This window comes from Helianthus annuus, chromosome 4, assembly GCF_002127325.2.
Source record: "Helianthus annuus cultivar XRQ/B chromosome 4, HanXRQr2.0-SUNRISE, whole genome shotgun sequence".
Taxonomy (NCBI): Eukaryota; Viridiplantae; Streptophyta; class Magnoliopsida; order Asterales; family Asteraceae; genus Helianthus; species Helianthus annuus.
The window spans coordinates 185,620,928-185,635,639 of NC_035436.2; the positions used below are offsets into that span (position 1 = coordinate 185,620,928).

At 38.1% G+C, this 14,712-nt stretch overlaps 1 pseudogene; it reads right to left on the minus strand.

Annotated features, from left to right (window-relative positions):
• Positions 1–14,712, minus strand: part of LOC110934009 — a 42,279-nt pseudogene that overhangs the window by 6,103 nt on the left and 21,464 nt on the right.

The window sequence follows — 14,712 nt, forward strand, 5'->3', positions numbered from 1 at the left end:
GCAAAGTCTAATGCGGAAGTCAAAGATGAGGACATACCTCTCGAGAATTACATTCTATGTGATCCTCCTGCAAAACCCGCTAAGACTGTTGCAATCGAGTCTTCGTCTGCAAAAGAGTCGGAGGGTGTGAACTTGCTGTACACTCTCGTTGGTGATGATAAAATCTACTCTGACGAAGATTTTCCTATTAAAAATGTTAATCAATCTTTAATAAGTAAAGTCTTTGAAGATTCGACAAGTAAGTTTTTGGGAAAGACAGGACCACGTGTTACAGTTACACAGTGTCCTCCTATTCCAAAGGCTGAAATTCGAAAACAATTTGGGAATAAGAAATTACCAACAGTACAAAAACAGCAAAATCATGCCAAACCTAAAGGAAAAGCACCGACTCAGGGTCAGAGGAAACAGACCCAAAAGAAAAACAAGAATGTGAACTTTGTGAAATCTAAGGGAACGGACAAAATCGAAACGTTTGAGAACAAATCTAACTTAGATTTTGTTAAACAAGCAACTGTGTTGAAAAGAAATGATCCAAACTGTTCAAAACCTAGTACCTCGGGATCACAAAGTTCATCATCGTCGGCTAGACGATCACATGATGCTTCGGGGATTGTTGAACGAAGATATTGTTTTGAGTGTGGAACAATTGGACATATCATTCGAAATTGTCCATATCTTCATAAGTTGAAAGCAAAGGTTGATGATCCCCGTGAACAAAATCATGCCGCCCAAGAGAATAGAAAAGGCAAACAGGGCGAAAACAAGAAAAAGGTTCGGAAGATAAACCTCGTGAAATCTAGAGGGACTGATAAAATTGATACTTCCAAAAACAAATCCAATAAGGATTTTGTTAAACAAAGTAAAACTTTGAAAAGAAACAGTCAAAACAACTATACACAACACACAAACGGTTGTGATGTAGGACCAAGTACCTCAAGATCACGAAGTTCATCATCCGGCTATTGCAGTTATGATACTCCGAGGTTTGTTGAGCGGAGATCATGCTTTGAATGCTGTGAGTATGGACACATCATTAAGAATTGTCCATATCTCACCAAGAGAAAGTCAAAAATTGATGCCCCCCATGGTAACAATTACCATAAAAGATCTGTTTCACCAAAACAGGACCCTCGTCTTGTTAAACAACGAGAAAAGAAACAGAAAAAGAAACAAAGAAAAGAAGTTGAAAAGGTTTTAAAACCGGAGGTCATCCAAATAAAATCTGTTAAATCGGATGTTAAACATGAAAAACAGAAACAGATTTGGATACCAAAACCGGTAACTGTTTCAGGGGGAGCTGCATCAATTCCGAATCATCGGGAAATGGATGTTACAATTCTCGATGATGACGGACGACCCAAGTCTGTGAAGGCTTGGGTCCCTCTCTCCAACTAATCTCTGAATGAGTGTGCAGGAAGTTCCAGGAGGAACTATTGATAGTCTTAGGATTGTTGATAGTGGAATGTCCTTGCACAAGATAGGCGACAGGAGAAATTGTTGCCTTTGATGGAGAGAGAGGAAAGAAAAAGAAAATGTGGCTGAATGAAGTTGCAAAATTCGACCAAATGAAGAACGTGCCGAAAATTTGGTCATTCTGGTTTTTGATCGGGTCCTCAGGAACGAATGAAGTGAAATGTGTGCCGATGCCTTTGCATGGATTGAACATCCGCACACCATTTCTGAAAGAGAAAGTCAAAGACCTTCGCTGGTACAATGTGGAAGACCAGCCGGACCCGGAGGTTTATGATTTTATTGCTGTCAAGAGACTTTTCAGTAGTTGCAAATTCGACTTTGAAGTTCACACCGGATGGATATCCAGTTGGGAGAGTGCTTAGATTCCTTGCAATGCACGGAACAGTTGCAGTGCTTGGATTCCTTGCAATGCACTGAACAGTTGCAGGATACGCCTTTAAATTCTTAATCTCTCCTATACTTGTCGACATTTAAGCTACTTTGAACAGCACTCTTTGACCTGACACGTTGATCTCGGATATCACCTCACACGTGATTGTTTCAATATGAAACACATCAATGTTGTCATGGTCCGCATCGCTTACCGACATGCCAACTCACTTTTCCAAAATTTGTTAAATCTTTTCTGATAAAACTTAATTTTGGTAAACGGCATTAAGGTCAAGCAAGAGTAAAACCAATATCGGAAAATCATTTTTGTTAATACCTTTGTGCTTTTAAATTTATCTTAGTTTCTTGATTTTAGGGGGAGTAAATTCAAAAATCTGAAAATCCAAAAACATCGAAAAATTTCAAAAACACAAAAACAATGGAAAAACAAAAATGAGTTTCCTGGAGAGCAAAAGAGAAAATGATAGTACATCAGTGGTCTATCCAAACCTCTTTAAACCTTAAATGAAAAACGATAAGCAGCTCTATATAAGATGTATCGGTAGGCTCACAATCATTTTAAAGTGTGCAGGGTGATATAAATCTTAATCGACTGAAGACCAGGTGGGAACCACTCATTGGCATATGGTCTTAGTACCGAAATTTCGTTTGATAGATTGCCGAGGTTCTGAGATATTTGGTCTTTATGCTGCTTATCATCTGGGTATCATGGTTGTATCTTTTACCGAAAAATAACGGGGACGCAAGTCTAGAACTTCCATGATACTATACATACGTGTACATATTTCATACTGCATTCGACCTCAATAAGTGATAAACAATCACATGTCCAAATCAAATAAGTGATAAAATATCACATTTATCCGGGTGTCAAGTTCGTCTCTCTGCTGTACGGAAGTACTGACCTGTTCACGGACTTGCACCTGTGCCCTCATGCATATGAAAATCAAGTTCCTCATCAATAAGTGATTATATCACATAGGACTTGTTTTCAAATCAAAATAAGTGAGTATCTCACAATTTATACGGTCAAACAGATGATAATCGGTATACTCACCGGTAAGATGAACTCTCGTGCATACCTTGATACGGGAATGTGTCGTGATGTGGATGAACACCGGTCGGTAAGTATAAATCATACCTTAACGTATCCCCTCGCCATGATTACATCTGATAAGTTGAGTTTAAGTGGACAACAATACCGATAATTGTTATAGGATGCTTATCTTAAATGTTAACTAACTGAACAACAAGAGTGTTTTGGCATGACCGTACACTGATATGATTCTCTTACCCTCGAAACTCGCAAAAAGAATGTTTGTATATATTTATTTATTTACTGCTTAACTTTTATTGTTTTCTTTTTAAACAGTTTCGTCGTTTGGTGCATATCAGCACGACATTAGCGGTGATGTCGTTTGATAACACTCAAAGGATTTTAAATTGTTGTCTTTTAATTTCAAAAACACGCCTAAAATCCGTGTTTTAATATAAACTTTATAAAAGCCAAAAAGATTCTATTTCTGCTTTATTTTCGATCGTACGATGTTGGAGCTCAAGTCTTCGTTACCTGAAACCTGTCTGAAAACCGAACTGACTAAATATTCATAAACGGTCAAAAATTTGCATGTTTGAAAGTTAAAAACTAAAATTGACAAATTTATTAAACTTTCAAACTGTCGGACGGTGTTTGATTGTGACATGGTCATTCGTGTGTCATTTGTTTATACTATATTCCAAGCAGTTGTTCTCATTACGCGTTTAGATTTCTTGCATGTGCAGATTCTAAAGGCTAGGAGAACATGGTCGATGACAAGCTCTGGAATGAAGACACGACGAGAAGGCGCTCAAAAGATGAAGATGATCGAGTTGCCGCTGGCCATCATCAACACCACAAGGATCTCACTTCATAAAGATAAAGTCTTTTCACGAGCATAACTCAAGGGGGAGCTTATGTTAAGGGGGAGTTTGTCAACACACTTCCTACATGATACGGGTAGTTTGTTGATACACTCTCTGCTTTCAAGACGTGAAGACTTTGAAGATCCTCCGACATTGAAGACTTGAAAGGACATCAGAGTTTTGGTAACTCGAAGACCAAAGACCGTCGAAGTTCGAGACGAGTCTACAACTATAGAAGATAAAGACAAAGCTACAGCCAAGGGGGAGTTTGTTGGTGCACTTGTGTCTGTACTTTGTCTGTATTCGGTCTGTATATAAAACGATGTTCTAAGTATGTAAGTTGACCAAGTCAACCATCCTCCGGTTTGACTTGGTCAAACAGTTAGAAAGTAGTTGTCTGTCTCGAAGGATAGCTCCTCGAAGGATACTGTTGATCCTTCGAGGTTCTCGAAAGATATGCTTCGATTGTTAGACCTCGAAGGATCATCCTTCGAGGTGTTTGCTGATCATTCGAACATATTGTCATCGATAGATGATCCTTCGGACCATCTACCGGATCCTTCGGACATGACCTGCTGTGTTTGGGTATATATACCCATGCAATGTGTTGAGTTCAGTAGACACTTAGACAGAAAACATACACCCGAAAGAGAGAGAGCTTTGAGAGAATTCTGTCCGAAACACTCACACACACTTTGAGAGTTTACAAGTTAGGTTTGTAAACATTGTGCTTGTAACCGAAACCTTCATTTGCATTAATACAAGTTGTGTTAATCGGTGAACCCTTGTGTGTTGTGTTTGTACTTGCTTAATCCCGGTTTGCTTGCTAGCTTGGATTCCGCACTCGCTAGTGGGTTAGTATAACAAGGTTTGAGGTTCGTCATCCTCCGACAAAAAGGGACCTACAAACGCCCTGAGCAGCTTCCAGCCTAATACGTACTTGTACCTGTCACTTAGACTTTGGAAAATACGTCAGTTTTCACTGGTAAATACACTCAACTGACTCATTTGAAAAGAGTTTATGAAAATTGGTTTAGGCGCACAAGGCACAAAACTATTTTTGACACTTGATTAAGATGCACAAGGCAAGATTAATCTTTTATACTTGGGACAAACTATATCTCATGTTATCAGTTTTACATAACTTGCTCTACATGCGGGGCCCGGTCCTATGCCGGTTCAAGATTAACCGACACACCACTATTCCCTTATTGGGAATCCCTTATTGGGTATAATCAATTCATAAGCATAAGGCATCTGTCAGGTGTATGCCTACACCCCGTGCTTAGGTCGTGGCCATTGCATTTAATGAGTCAAGGATATCCAGGACACGGTCGCATTAACCCCCAATGTTTCAGTCAAGCAATACGAATTAAAAACAGGTTATTTGGATTTCCCGACACATTGGTCTTCGAATCCCATACCTGACCATGCAGTATTTATATTACCGTATCCCAAGCCCGTAATAGGGAAAATAAGTTAAGAGTATTTACCTGAGCTAGCTCCTGTCTTAAATAGCAAGAGTTATAACTCAGCCGTATTCCTAAGTAAGCGTAGGTACAATTTACCGGAAAGCTCTAGTCTGGAACGATGGTATAAATAACCAATTAGACTGCTAACGGGTCTTTAATTAAGCCTAAGCTTAGACCGGTTAGTCTTAAAGAAATATACGGTTAAGACGCATGATTAAGCGAAAGGCCGGATAGAATGTGATTTAGACCCGACAAGTTTGAATACTTGTATAATGTGGGTATACTAAATACATTCTGGATTTTGAGATAAAAATGATAACGTTTGACCCGTTTCGGTTAATTTACGCAAACTAGTTACGTAAACCGAACCGAACGCAAAAAGGGCGTTACGGGTAACCAAAAGAGTCATATGCAAGTTCCCTGAGATAATATGCTTTAAATATGATATAATATCATCAAGTTATGTCCTATTATGCCCCGAATGTATTTAAACTCAATTTACGCCTCATAAGGGCATTTTGGTCATTTAAAAGATTATGAAAGAGTCAATTTGGTAATCTGAGTTACAGGTCTGATTTATACAGTAAATATACTTAATTTGCCATATTATAACAGTAGGGTATGACCCGTAGACAAAACTTATCATTTAAAATCAAACTATGCACCGTAGGGGTATTTTAGTAATTTCACAAGGGCTAAAAAACGACAAAACTGGAAATCTGAGTTCAAAATCTTATACTTACTGTTATTATATGAAAATATTCTAAATACATCAGTAGGTATGAGTCTTATATGTTTAATATGAGTATAACACTTACAATGCGCTAAAAACGCTAAAAATGCGATTTAGAGCCGTTTCCCGGTTTTTAAAAGAAAGCTGAGATTTTTATATTTCCAGAATGCCCAAAATAATTTATTTAACAAATAAAATCAGTAGAAAAAGGTTTGGGGTCAAAAGAATGTATAAAACTCATTTTATGGCTTAAACGGTCAAAACCGGCATTAACCGAATCGACTTAGCGACGTATGATCCGATCAGCCAAAAATTAAATAAAAATCTTCAAAAATCCCAGAATATTATATAACATCAGTGGGTAAAAAGTTTTATATCGAAAAGTGGCCTGAAATAGGTTATACGCTAAATGCGCCGTTTATTTAACATAAAGATATAGTTTTACGCTATCGGCCATAACTCAAAATCTGGACCACCAACTGATCTCAAATTTTCGGTGCAAGTTTATAAATTAATAATAAAGATTTCTACTCTTTTACTTTTCCAAAAATCACGTTTTATATCAAAAAGGGCAAAATAGTCAACTTTTAAGCATAATCGGAAACACGCATATGAATCGGTTAAACATAGACTCAAGATGTAAAAATTCCAGAAAGTTATACATAAATAAAAATGGTCAAAAATACACTCTAATACAGATCTCAAACATGCATGCACGGATCCGAATCGATAGTCTACGAAAAAGTCGTTTTATAAGACTTTCGGTTCCGATCCGAGTTTATACTAAAGATTGTCGAGTTGATTATGATAAAACACATTCTTATATTCATTATAAGTTATTTTTGATGATCAAACTGATTGCATGTCATCTACATTACCATTTATGCTATATTTCGCAAAAACGATTTCTGTTGACTTTTTAAGAACATCTTTGACTCGACAAATAGCATGCTTAGAGTGGGAATCAGAGAATACCCTTTTGAGGGTTTGTTCCCCACATAAATACCAACTTATAAGTGGTTTCAATTTGAGAAATGACAGAGCCAATTTCGTTTAATCGAAAAGTCAAACTTTATGAACAACGGTTTGACTCTTAACTAATAATCTATGCTAGAACGGATTTGAGGATGATATGAATGCTTACAAAGGTCCTAATGAAGCCTAGAAAACACTTGGAGGCTGCCTTGACGATCAGATTGCTCCTGGAAATGCTTTGAGAGTTCTTGCAAGTTGTGGGTGTTCATGTTACTATCACAAGTGCCTCAAAAAGTGATGAATTGATCAGATTTATAAGGGAAATCAGATGTTGTGAGAGGTCTCTAGGTGTCTATACTTGCATGTCCATCCATTGGTGCACTTAGGAGGTGATATTAGCTGTTATGCACTCAAATTTCGGACCAAAACAGCAGCTGATCGCAAAAAGCTGCACCTGGGTTTTTTGGCAGCTCCAAACTTTGTTAATTATTGGCAGTTTTGGTCCCTGTCCTTGCACGCGAGGTTTTGGCTATGAATCTTGACTCGTAAACCCTCAAATCTGGTTTTAAGAACCTTGGGACATTTACCAACATGGTAATGTCCTCGGATAACTTTGCGCTCACCCGAAAAGTCATGAAATTCGACGTTGACGCTTTTAACCCCTCAAGTACGGTTTTGGCCATAACTTTCTCATACGATAACGAAACTTCACGAAATTTTTACCACATATTCTAGTGAGTATATTTTAGCATTACAAAGCTTCGGGTCTGCCAAAAGTTCACTCAGAGGTATAAATTCAACATGTTGACACTTTTTAGCCCCTCAAGTACGGTTTTGGCCATAACTTTCTCATACGGTAACGAAACTACGTGAAATTTTTACCACATATTCTAGTGAGTATATTTTAGCATTACAAAGCTTCGGGTCTGCCAAAAGTTCACTCAGAGGTATAAATTCAACATGTTGACACTTTTAGCCCCTATAGTTTGTAATTCCTCACTTTTGTGCAATTTCCGCTTCGTATGATCCATGATCCATCCGTTTAAGGTTATAAACATTATGTAGGGTTATTATGGAGTCTATTTAGACATTGTTGACACTTTGGACCCTTATGTTCCATAGTTTCCACCGTTTGTCAACTTTAGTCCCTCTAAAGTTTGTTTTTACATATGCAAAGTCTATGACACGTGTCAATACATCATTGGACGTAAATTTTCGAGGTGTTACATCCTCACCCCCTTAAAAGAAATCTCGACCTCGAGATTTACTGAAACAAATGAGGATATTTCTCTTTCATCGTGGATTCCACTTCCCACGTGTATTCGGGACCTCTACGGGCATCCCATTTGACCTTAACAATAGGCACGTGCTTCCTTCGAAGCTTCTTCACCTGTCGATCCTCAATCGACAATGGTTTTTTTTTCCACGAACTTCAAATTCTCGTCTATGTGTATATCTGCATGCGGTATAACCAGTGATTCGTCAGCGAAACACTTCTTCAGATTACAGATGCGGAACACATTATGTATAGTGCTAAGTTCTTCCGGCAAGTTTAACTTATAAGCAACTGACCCGATACGTTCGACAATCCTGAAGGGTCCTATGTACCTCGGGCTTAGCTTGCCTTTCTTACCAAATCGCATCGCTCCCTCCTAGGGCGATACCTTAAGTAACACTTTATCACCTACATTGTAGTGAAAATCTTTGCGCTTTGGATCCGCATAACTTTTCTGCCTATCCCTGGCAGCTTTCAAACGATCGCGAACCTGAACGATCTTGTCTGTCGTCTTGAAAACGATTTCTGGTCCTGATAGTTGGACATCTCCAACTTCTGCCCAACATATAGGCGATCTACACTTCCTACCGTATAAGGCCTCAAAAGGCGCGACCCTAATACTAGTATGGTAGCTATTTTTATAGGAGAATTCTATCAAGGGTAGGCGGTTATCCCAACTGCTACCTAAATTAATCACACATGCTCGAAGTATGTCTTCCAATGTTTGGATGGTACGCTCACTCTGTCCGTCCGTCTGCCAACCGTTATGTGATAGTGCTCCTTGACTTATTGGCGGAACATATCCTTAAATCCTTAGGGTGCAATACATCGCGAGCTCCACCAAGCTCCTTAAATAGGTTTTAGCTCATAAGTTATTTGATCTTGATATATTCGATTACTTCGAATGATTTCATATATTCAGAGCTTACTAGCCTGACAATTGACAGATTGGCACACCTTTCCAGGGTGATATCTTTTGTTGAATCTTATTTCTTAACAAGAACTTAGGAGGTTTGCTATTTCCATGGATCCTTGATTCTCCGCCGAATATTGGCAACTTATAGATGGTTATGGATTTGATCGATCTTATTCGTTGTTTCCAAGGCAACTTTTAGATCCCGATAATTGGACTTACCAATTTTCTGTCTAGCAATAGATGTTTAACATCTTATCTATACAAGGTCTCCCAAAGGAGCAGCGTTGATACTTATACAACAATTATTACCGAAAAGCTTATCTTAAGGCGATATGGTTATTCCAATCACTGCTTGACTAATCTCAAAGAATAGTTGTTCCTTACAGCTAGTCGAATAAATCGACGATCCTGGCAGCAATTTGGGGATTTCTAGTTATTGCCTAAATAGGGTTGCGGTAATCAATGCATAAGCAAGATGAACCGTCTTTCTTATTTACTAAAAATCGGAGTTCTTAGAACCTTGAATTTTGGCTTTACGAAACCTTATCCAAAACTTATTTATTTGGCTCTTAGTTCTTCCTATTTCGTTGGTAATAACAGATATAAGATTCTTACATTAACTGCAGCCCTAAGCGGGATGTTTGTCCTAACATCCTCTTGCCTCTCAGAAGGTAAACATGGTAATTCTTATAAAGAAGCTAATTATGACACATAGAGATGTCAGAGATTTCCGCATTCTCAGGCTTTGGCTCATCTATCGCTGTCGGTGTCAGATAAATGACACATTCCCTTTACCATTGCAAGGATGCCCTAAGTAGAGATACTTATAAGGGCATTTTTATATTGGATATCTCCTTTGAATACTACTAGTCGACTTTAGTACAATATGACCATTAGGATATCTTCGGGGATCCCATGCATTAAACCTCCATACTGATCAGGCATGGAAGCAATCTATGGGACACACTAGGATACGCAAATCCTCATATGGTACTCTTATCAAACATAGTTTGGCATTCGCAGACGATAGAAAACAATGAGAAAAATAATAAAATAAAATAAATAATATATATTGTCGTACTCTTTCTGGGGAAGAGTACTCCAGATTTTTATGAAAGGATTATCTCCGAGGGTGGGAGAGAGGTCATTTAAAGATTCCATTGGTAAATTATACCTCATATTTAATATATGAAGTCCTAATGAATGTAATCCAGAGTTTGCTAAGCTTATGGTTTGCTAAAGGTTTATTATCCCTTGCATCAATGTAAAAATACTTGGCAGTCACTATCAATGCTAAATGGTAAAGGACGTACCTAATGCTATTATCGATGTGTACTGTCTCAGGTATTCAACCGGTAGTCCAGGCGGTTCCTTTCTTATCCTTTCCAGACCTAGCTGCTCCTTTCTTGGCAGCCTTAGGGCAATTAGTACTGATGTGCCCCTTTTCACCACAACTGAAACAGTTTGCATTCTTCATGTCCCTACATTCGTGGGACTGGTGGCCAGCTCTTTTACAGATGCCACATTGCTTTATCTTTTGGTTTAATCGACACTGCCCCCAATGTCTTCTTTTGCAGGTTTTGCATGTAGGCTTTTTGTTGGAATCCTGTTGGTTGTTGTTGAGCTTGGATTTGCTCTTCTTAGAATTCTGAGAGTTATTCTCCTCCCTTGGTCTTTTGTCATTAGTTTCATTCATGAACGACTTTTGTCTCACTACATCTTGAGTGAGAGACAAGGATAGATCTACAGCTGATCTGTAGTTGATTGGCCTTGAAGCCTTAACATCCCCTTTTATTTCTGGTGCTAAACCCCCGATGAAACGCGCAATGCGTTTTGGTTCCGGGGTAATTAAGTAGGGTACCAGTCTAGATTAGGGAGTTGAAGTCGGTAACATATTGCTGACAATTTAGGTTTTTCATTGTGAGATTCAGAAATTCTGTCTCCACCTTTTCCACTTCGTGTTGTGAACAGTAGTTTTCTTTGATAAGGTCCGCAAACTTGGACCATCCCATAAGGTATAGGGGAATTTTCCCCGTGGACTGCATCATGGCCTTCCACCATACAAGAGCCTCTCCTTTAAAAGATTGTGAAACGAATTTTACTACGTCCTTATCAGCACAATCGCTGATGTCCACAACCGTTTCCATTTCCTCAAGCCATTCCATAGCATCAATTGCTCCTTTTTCGCCATTGAAATCTCTGGGTTTGCATGAGACGAAATATTTGTAGGTGCACCCGCCCTCAGTTGAACGGGGCTTATCATAGAGTACTAACTCCTGAGGTTCGCTCTTTTCATCTGAAGAGTGAACGGAGCTCTCCTTTCGAGCTGATGTATGCGTTTCCGTATGGATCTTTGAGTGAGTGACACTCGGTTCCTTTTTGTTCTCAAGTACCTTATCCACAACTTCACTAATTGCTGCGCTAATCAAGGCCTGAAGAGTAGTGCCATTAACATTTATATTTATATTTGCACCCTTGTTTTTAGCCGCTGCACTGCTGTGCGCTTCGTCGGAAACCTCCATTCTGGAGCTTTGGTACTAACACCAAAAATAACGTATGCTTAGATGCAAGTTATTATGAAATCATCGTAATAGATGATTTATAAAGTCATGGTATTATTACTAAACCATAATGGTTGTTTGGTTTATAACTTCCTTATAGTATGCTACTAGAAAGTATGTCAATTATATTTAGCCTAGGTCAAAAAGGACCATCAATTTTGTTTATGGTTCGGACCGAGTCCATTACCTTTTGACTGGGGGTCACAATGTCCCAACTGTCCTTGTCATAACGACAATCTTTAGATAGTTGGAAGGCTTGTCATGAAGGACATTAATAATCATAGGCCCGAAGGCCTTGTCACAAAGGACATACAAAATATGGTACATAAGGCATTAATATATAAGCCGCAATCTTATTGGATCAGAGATCTTAAGGTTCGAACATAGTTCTTCACCTTTGGACAGAGAGTCAAAGACTACAACCGTCATCTTTTGAAAGATAATTTATTTTGCCACAAAGGCTAGTCAATGTACATCATTCTGACTAACTAGATGATTGTGAGCCCCAGAGGGGTCAGTCATGGTGAAGCTTTGAAGGCTAACTAACCATGAAGTAATAGCCTACTTAATTATAGGGAATTGTCGAACTTGATAATTTAAATAGCCATGGTGCAAACAAACCATATAGGCCAATAGATAGTATTTAGTTTATTTGATCATGTTTTGCCTAGATTTTTAAATAAACCATCTTTGGCATTTAAATGGAATAAATCCTTAATACTTACTAGACAGGGGACGTAAGTCACGACTGTCAATGTCATAGTGACATTTTATATAGCACAACGGCTTGTTCCATAGGACTTTTTGATGGCACAGATGCCTTGTCACTAGGGAAATTTTTAATACATAATCAATGATTCCTCTGGATCGGAAAATTTCATAATCCATTGTCTTGACAAGAAGTTATGAAATAGAACTATCGTTTTCATGTATGCATCCTTGCCCGTAGGTATACATCCTAGGTGGATGTTTAGATGTGTACATCATGTTCGACGTTTATTAGCCATGATTCCTATCGATCATATAGGCTAATTAAGGGGTTTGGAAGTTCCTAATATAGAGGTGACAATCGTGATTTTATCGCATCACTGTTGTCGGGAGTGTTAACACGTTTTCAAGTGTTAATCAGGATCTGAATCTCTTCTAAACAGGTTTCACCATCTTAGCAAGGTCTTCAATGACATTCAAGCTAGGTCAAACCTTTTAAGATTCTCTTTTAATACATACACTTAACAGAGAAGGAATAATATTTATTTTATTCAGGATTTTTATCACGGATCCTTATTTATAAGTTAGTAATAGCACAAATGGCCTAGTCAAGTAGACAAGTTAAATTTATAAGCCATGATTTCTGAGAATCGAGGCATTACAATTTATCCTAGTTATAAAACATTACGGATATTGAGGTGGCACCAAGGCCTAGTCACAAGGACATTTATAAATTATAAGCTAGGATTTCAGAGAATCAAAGCCTTGAGGTTTGAACCTAGTTCATTACCTTTTTCTGACAGGGAGTCATAGGTTACGACTGTCTTTATTACAATTTCTGGCCCGTGGGCCTATCAATTGACATCTCGTAAGATGTTAAGACATATAGTCATTGTACTGATGATACGTTCAGCGGTCACAGTAATGACATGACGCCATGATCAGTGTTATTAATTTAATCAACTGTCGTTCAGTGGTCATAATGATGACATGACGGCAGGATTATCGTCTAGAGGGCTTTTGAGCATAGCTCACCCCCTTAGGACGGGGAATCTCAAAAGATTACAACTGTCGATGTCGCAATCGGACAGGGTATTATAGCTCGTGGCACTTCATCCTTAAGGGATGATTATTTTACTTACAGGGAATTTTAAATAAATCTCAATTTTCAAATTTATTACCCGTAGGCACTTCATCCTTAATGGATGGCTGTTTTACTTGCAGGGAATTTTAAATAATTCCCAATTTTCAAACTTATTACCCGTAGGCACTTTATTACCACGTATGGTTAAAATATGATCATCTTAATTGATGATGTAAACCCAGGATTCAGAGATCATTAAATTGGGTTAAGAATCTTTTGAAGAATCCTTAATAACGTGTGTGATTTCCAACGAATCACATCTGCCGAGAGTGTTAACATGTTTTCAGATGTTAACTGGGATACGAATCTTTTAAACAGGTCTTACCATCTTGGCCCGGTCTTATAATTGACCCGAAGGCTAGGTTTCACTCTTAAGATTCTGAGTTTATAATTACCGCAGAACAATTTTTTTTTTAAATTGAAATGTTAATAAGGATCTGAATCTAAATTGAGGAACTGCCATCTTGGCCGGGTCTTAATATGACACGAGGCTAGGTCTTGTCCTTTTTGGATTTTTCCATTTTATTATAATGGTAGATCTTATAACAGAATTGTTATTTTAATTTACTTCATATATTATATTCATATATAATGATATAAATGAAATTTAGATAAAACATCCCAATGGTTTTAAAAGAGGTATAGAATTGCCCAAAAAGGGACTTAAAAGAAATGATGTTGTCCTCAAAGGGACCCAAAAGATAATTATCGTTATAAAGACTTTTAAGAAAACGATCTTCAGTAAAAGGAGTCTCTTCTTCATTTTTGTTCTGAATGTCCTCTCCTTGGTCGTACGTTAATCCTGGTCGCGGTACGAAGCTCAGCCTTCCCTAGGCCTCTAATGGGGAGAATTTCCATTATGGCTTCTTTGCTTGACGACATATCAAGAATATATAGAATTGAAAACAACAAAAAAATTCTCCGAATAGAGATGAGGGTATCCCTATGTTAAGTCTAGACTCAGATATGTGCAATTGTGTCACTGAGATTAAACACATTAGGATAGTGTTTAATTCACTCAGCGTTGGCTCTGATACCAACCTGTCACACCCCGATCTCCACGTGTCACCGGTGGGCCCGGTGTGGGGTATCGTGACGTAGTTGATAACATCATAGTCAAACAACACAATTTATAAATGCACAGCGGAAGCAAAAGATAATA